This window comes from Phyllobates terribilis, unplaced genomic scaffold (genome assembly GCF_046119375.1).
Source record: "Phyllobates terribilis strain yellow unplaced genomic scaffold, ASM4611937v1 Scaffold_2__4_contigs__length_985480577, whole genome shotgun sequence".
NCBI classification, from domain to species: domain Eukaryota; kingdom Metazoa; phylum Chordata; class Amphibia; order Anura; family Dendrobatidae; genus Phyllobates; species Phyllobates terribilis.
The window spans coordinates 936348483-936354993 of record NW_027362762.1 but is presented as its reverse complement, the minus strand read 5'-3'; positions in this window follow the sequence as shown (position 1 = coordinate 936354993).

Sequence of the window (6511 nt, the reverse complement as noted above, 5' to 3'; positions counted from 1 at the left end):
GCGTTCCAGAGTAGGGGGGATGTACGGGAGAAATCTTGTATGCGATTGTGGGAAGAGGAGATAAGAGGGGAGTAGAGAAGGAGATCTTGTGAGGATCGGAGGTTGCGTGCAGGTATGTACCGGGAGACTAGGTCAGAGATATATGGAGGAGACAGGCTGTGAATGGCTTTGTATGCCATGGTTAGGGTTTTGAACTGGAGTCTCTGGGTAATGGGGAGCCATATAGGGGGCGAGATGAGGAGGTGGTGTGTGAATGGGAGACACTGAATGTCCGGTCTGTTAGGTATGAGGAGATCCAGGATAGGGCCAAGTCTGTGATGCTGAGAGATGAGAGAGTCTTTAGTAAGAGGGAATGGTCCACTGTGTCGAAGGCAGATGACAGGTCCAGGAGGAGGAGGACTTAGTAGTGTCGCTTGGATTTGGCAGTTAGTAGGTCGTTGGTGACTTTAGTCAGTGCAGTTTCAGTAGAATGGTGCAGTCAGAAACCAGATTGTAGGCGGTCGCAGGAGGAGAGGTGGGAGGACAGTTCAGAATGGACGTGTTGTTCCAGTAGTAGGGGAGAAGTGATTTGGGGCGATAGCTAGTCAGAGATGATGGGTCATGGGAGGGCTTTTTGAGTATGGGTGTGATTGAGGCATGTTTGAAGCATTAGGGGAAGAGGCCAGTTGTTAGTGACAGGTTGAAAAGGTGGGTTAGGGTTGGGATGAAGATAGTGGTTAGGTTTGGGATGAGGTGTGAAGGGATTGGCTCAAATTTACAGGTGGTGAAGTGTGATTTGGAGAGTAAAGAGGAAAGTTGATCTTCCGTAATGGTGGAGAAGGTGGTTTTGGAGGAGGAGTTGAGTGGATATGAGGAGGGGCTGTGGGGACTTTAGGCAAATGCTTTGTCTGATGGTGTCAATCTTCTGCTTGAAGAGTGAGGCAAAGTCTTCGGCTGAAATAAAAGGAGAGGAAGAAGGCCCTGGGGGACACAGGAGAGAATTGAAGGTGTTGAATAGCTGTTTGGGGTTGTGAGGCAGGGAAGATATGAGAAGTGTGTTTGTTTTGCTGCAGTGAGTGAGGGACTGTTTGAATGCAGTGAAGTGCTCATTGGAGTGGGACCTTTTCCATCTATGCTCAGTGACCCTGGAGGCCCGTCGCAGTTCTTTAGTCAGGTTGGTGTGCCAGGGTTGTCTGTTGATTGTGCAAGCTGTGGTATGTGTGAGGGGGGTGACCGAATTGAGAGCTGAAGCTGTTGTGGTGTTGTATAAAGTGGCAACAACGTCTGCATCATATAATGAACTTATGTCTGTAAGAGGGAGAAAGGATTCAGAGAGTGAGTGTAGGTCATGGTGTTTAAGATTTCTGCGAGGGGGTGCAAGTTTGTGAAGTGGGGATTGAGGACCTGAAGAGGAGAGTGTAGAGAATTTAAGTAGGTTGTGGTTAGAAAAAGGGAAGGGTGAGTTAGAGAGGTTAGACAGGGAGCAGAGGTGGGTGAAGATGAGGCCTAGAGTGTGGCCATCTTTGTGGTTGGCTGCGGAAGACCACTGAGTTAGGTTGAAGGAGGAAGGGAGGGATAGAAGCTTAGAGGCAGCTGGGAGGGAAGTGTCAATGGGGATGTTGAAGTCGCCCATGAGGATAGTGGGGATGTCAGTGGAAAGGAAATGAAGTAGCCAGGTGGTGAAGTGGTCAAAGAAAGTGTTGGCTGACCCTGGGGGAGGGTACATGACAGCCAGTTGGAGGGGGAATAGATGCGCGCACAGTGCATCTCAAAAGAGGGGAGAGTAACGGAGGGCAGCAGTGGGATTTGGGTGAAGGAGCAGTTATCTGATAGGAGGAAGCCTATTCCTTCACCATGCTTGCCAGTGGCACGGGGGGTGTGGAAAAGGTGGAATCCACCATACGAAAGTGCAGCAGGAGAGGCCGTGTCGGAGGGGGTGAGCCAGGTTTCAGTGATGCTGAGGAAGGAAAGCTTGGTAGTGATGAAGAGATCGTGAATGTAGGAAAGTTTGTTGCAGACAGAGCGAGCGTTCCATAGAGCTCCTGTTAGAGGGACTGTGGAAGCGGGGGCTGGGTATAAGGTTAGAAGGGTTGCGAGAGTTTGTGATATATCGTGGGTAGTAGGTGGAAGTGACTGTGGGGATGTGGTGAGGAGGACCAGGATTTGGGGAGATATCGCCAGCAGTGAGGAGGAGCAGAGAAAGTGTTAGAAGATGGGAGCAGGAGAGAGCGTGAGGTTGCTGTCTGTGTTTTGAGACACAGGATTGTATGTTGAGGAGAGTTGTCTTTTGTGCTCTGCAACAACTTCTGTTTAGGAGGTGTCCTATTTTTGTCCCAGTCCTTAGTTCATTTAGGGACCCCTCCCTTAATTCTATAGGTCTTCGTTCAGACTAGCCGAGGACTAAGGCGGGTCTGTTCACAAGGAACAGGCAGCCCACTACATCGTAGGGATTCAGCTTAGTCTTACTGTAGGGACAGCCTTCCCCTATCTTTCCTTAGTTTATGTTGCAGATCATAACAGTAAGTCCAGCCCAAAAAAACTTAAAGGAAAGAAATTTGGGGATCAGTATGGTTTCCGTCCAGGAGTTGACTCAACGCTTGCAGGGATTGTCTCTGGAGGTGGCCGAGCTCCAGCAACACGTGAGTAGCTGTTCTGGAGCGCATTTTGTCGAACCCAAGGTAGGACTGCCTGATGTTTTTTGTGGTAAACAGCAAGATTTTTTTTCCTTTAAAAATGCTTGTTTGTTATATTTTCATTTGAGACCAAGATCCTCTGGGAATGAATCACAGCGCATTGGTTTTATTATGTCACTTTTGCGCAAGGAACCACAGGGTGGGCCTTTTCTCTCCAACCTAATGATCCGTGTTTGGGGTCTGTTGAGGATTTTTTTTCTGCTATGGGGCTATTTTATGACGATCCTGATCGAATCTAATCTGCTGAATCAGAACTTAGACGTTTGAATCAGGGGTCAGATGATGTTGAAAATTATTGCACACACTTCAGGAGATGGGCCTCAGAAGTTAAATGGAATGATTCTGCGCTGAGATGTTTATTTCTTGCTGGTCTGAGTGAAAGGGTTAAGGATTTGCTAATTGCATTCCCTGCACCTGAGACACTGCAGGAGGCTATGCAGTTAGCTGTTCGTGTGGACAGGAGACTACGGTCCAGGGTGAATGATGTAAAAACTCCTGTAACGTCAGGTCCTAGTTCCCAGAAAATCTGCTCTGACAGCAGAGAACCAATGGAGGTGGGGACAATGTCACTCCGCTCTCAGGAAAGAGACCGGAGATTCTCTGAAGGTTTGTGTCTTTATTGTGGTAAAGCTGACCATTTGATTAAGTATTGTGAGCGTCGTTTAAGTAAAGAAAAAAAAAAGGTCAGTTACGCCCGTATAGCTTGTTTACACTCTGCAGGAGTATTTCTTTCTGGGAGTACTAATCTGCAGGGAGATTTCATTGAATTTCAGGTATTTGTGGATTGTGGTTCAACACTTAATGTGATTGATAAAGGGTTTTTGGAAAACCTTAAATTGAAATCCAAACCTTTGTCATCACCTATTTCTGTGGTTGCAATTGATAACACTCCTTTGAAATGTATTACTCACAAGACTGCTGCATTTTCCCTCACTATCAATGGAGTTCACCAAGAAATTTTGGACTTGGTTGTTTTGGATAATTTGCCCTCTCCAGTTGTTCTAGGATTGCCTTGGTTAAAACTGCACAATCCTTTGCTGGACTGGTCTACTAATATGATAAAGTCTTGGAGTCCGAAGTGCTATGATAAATGTTGTAATGGTTGCATTGCGGCTGTGGTAAAAGGGGAATTACCTGTACCTATTCAAGATTTTTGGAAGTTTTTTTCGGAGGAGGAGTCGCAAGTTTTACCTCCTCATAGGGATTGTGATTGCGCCATTGAGTTTGTTCCGGGTGCTACTCTTCCCAAAAGTCGCTTGTTTAATCTGACTATTCCTGAAAGAAAGGACTTGGAGGAATACATACAGACTAGCCTGGCTGCTGGTCACATTAGACCTTCTAAGTCGCCTGTGGCAGTTGTATTCTTCTTTGTTAAAAAAAAAAAAGGATGGCGGTTTACGTCCGTGTCTGGATTTTCGTGAAATTAATAAGATTACCGTACGCAATTCCTACCCATTTCCGTTAATTCCTGACTTGTTTAACCAGTTAGTGGGAGCAAAGTGGTTCTCCAAAATTGATCTCCTTGGGGCATACAATTTGTTACGAGTAAAGGAGGGTGATGAATGGAAAACGGCTTTCAACACTCCGGTAGGTCATTTTGAGAATCTGGTGATGCCTTTTGGTCTTACCAATGCACCTGCATTTTTTCAGAACCTTATTAACGACATCCTGAGACCTTTGATTGGTAAGAATGTGGTTGTGTATTTGGATGACATTTTGATTTATTCACCAGATCTGGAGTCCCATTGGCAGAGTGTATGTGAAGTTTTGCAGTTATTGAGTGATAATTCACTCTTTGCTAAGCTGGAGAAATGTGAGTTCGCTGTGCAGAAAATTAGTTTTTTGGGCTACATTGTCTCCAGCGAGGGCTTTGAGATGGACCCTGTGAAGGTTCAGGCTGTGCCGGAATGGCCTAGGCCTGTTGGTTTGAAATCTATACAGAGATTTTTGGGTTTTGCCAATTATTACAGGAAATTCATTAAGAATTTTTCTGTAATTGTTAAACCTCTAACCGATCTCACCAAGAAAGGTGCAAATATGGCCCAGCGGACTACTGAGGCCATTGAAGCGTTTGAGTATCTCAAGGAGAGGTTCAGTTCTGCCCCTATCCTTATGCAGCCTGATGAGACCAAGCCTTTTTTGGTCGAGGTCGATGCTTCATCGGTGGGGGTCGGAGCAGTTTTGTCTCAGGAGAACAAGGGTGGAGTACATCCTTGTGCCTTCTTTTCAAGGAAATTTTCAGAACCCGAACTGAATTATGATGTTGGAAATCGGGAGTTGCTGGCTATTAAACTTGCATTTGAACATTGGCGTCATTTTTTGGAAGGCGCTAGATTTCCTATTCAGGTTTTCACAGATCATAAGAATCTGATCTATCTGCATGCTGCCAAGCGCTTGAATGCTCGTCAAGCTAGGTGGGCACTTTTTCTTTCTCGGTTTCATTTTTCTGTTACCTATATCCCTGGTACTAAGAATGTTAAAGCCGATGCTTTATCTCGCAGTTTCTCTCCTACGGTCGGTGCCGAGGAGGAGGAGAGCATTTTACAGAAAGGAGTTGTGGTGGCGGCTTTGGACTCCGTTTTGGAGAATGGGATTCTGAAAGCTCAAGATGATGCTCCATCTAACACTCCCCATAGGAGGTTGTTTGTGCCTAGAGCCTTTAGGAGAGATTTGTTTGTGGAGTGTCATGAGTCTCGGTTGGCAGGTCATCCGGGAATTTTGGAAACGAAGAGACTTATCAGTCGCAGTTTTTGGTGGCCTGGATGGCAGAAGGAAGTCATCAAGTGGGTGCTTCAATGTGCTGTGTGTGCTAGGTCAAAGGCTTCACATACTTCTGCTGCGGGCTTGCTTTACCCTCTGGAGGTTCCTAGTGCGCCTTGGACGCATCTCACAATGGATTTTATTACTGATCTTCCTGTGTCTGAGGGTTTTACTGTCATCTGGGTGGTCGTGGACCGTTTTAGTAAGATGTGTCACTTGGTTCCATTCATTAAGTTGCCCTGCACCAAGACACTCGCTAAGGCGTTTGTTAAGGAGATTGTCAAGCTCCATGGCGTTCCCACGGATATTGTTTCTGATAGAGGACCTCAGTTTGTGGCTCGCTTTTGGCGTGCTTTTTGTGACAGGTTGGGAGTCTATTTGTCATTTTCGTCTGGTTATCATCCTGAGTCTAATGGACAGACAGAAAGAAAGAACCAGGATGTTGAACAGTTTTTGCGTTGTTTTGTGGCGGACAATCAAGAGGTGTGGTCTGAGTTTCTGCCTCTCGCAGAATTTGCTCTTAACAACCATACATCCTCCTCAGCTGGGTGTTCTCCTTTTTTTTGTTGTACTGGGAGACATCCGTCTTTTGGTTCGTTCTCCAAATTAGGGTCGTCGGTGCCGGAGGAGGAGAATTTTTCCTGTGATTTGGAGAGAGTTTGGACTAATGTACATTGCAACCTTCAAGAGACTAACAAGAAATCCAAGAAGTATTTTGACAGGAAACGTAAAGAGGTTTTGTTTACTGTGGGTGACATGCTTTGGTTGTCCTCGAAGAACCTGCGGTTGAGGATTCCCTCTAAAAAACTGGGTCCTAAGTTTGTGGGTCCATTTAAAGTGCTTCAGGTTGTTAATCCATCTGCGGTTAGGTTGGATGTCCCTACTTCCTGGAAGATTAATCCTGTGTTTCATGTTTCCGTGTTGAAAAAGGCTGACGTTTCTGATAGGGACGTCACGGTCACAGTTCCTCCTGTGGTGGAAGACGCGAATTTGAGATTTCGCGTATCTTGAATTCTAGATAGCATGGAGGGAGATTACAGTATCTTGTCTCCTGGAAGGGTTTCGGTCCCGAAGACAAC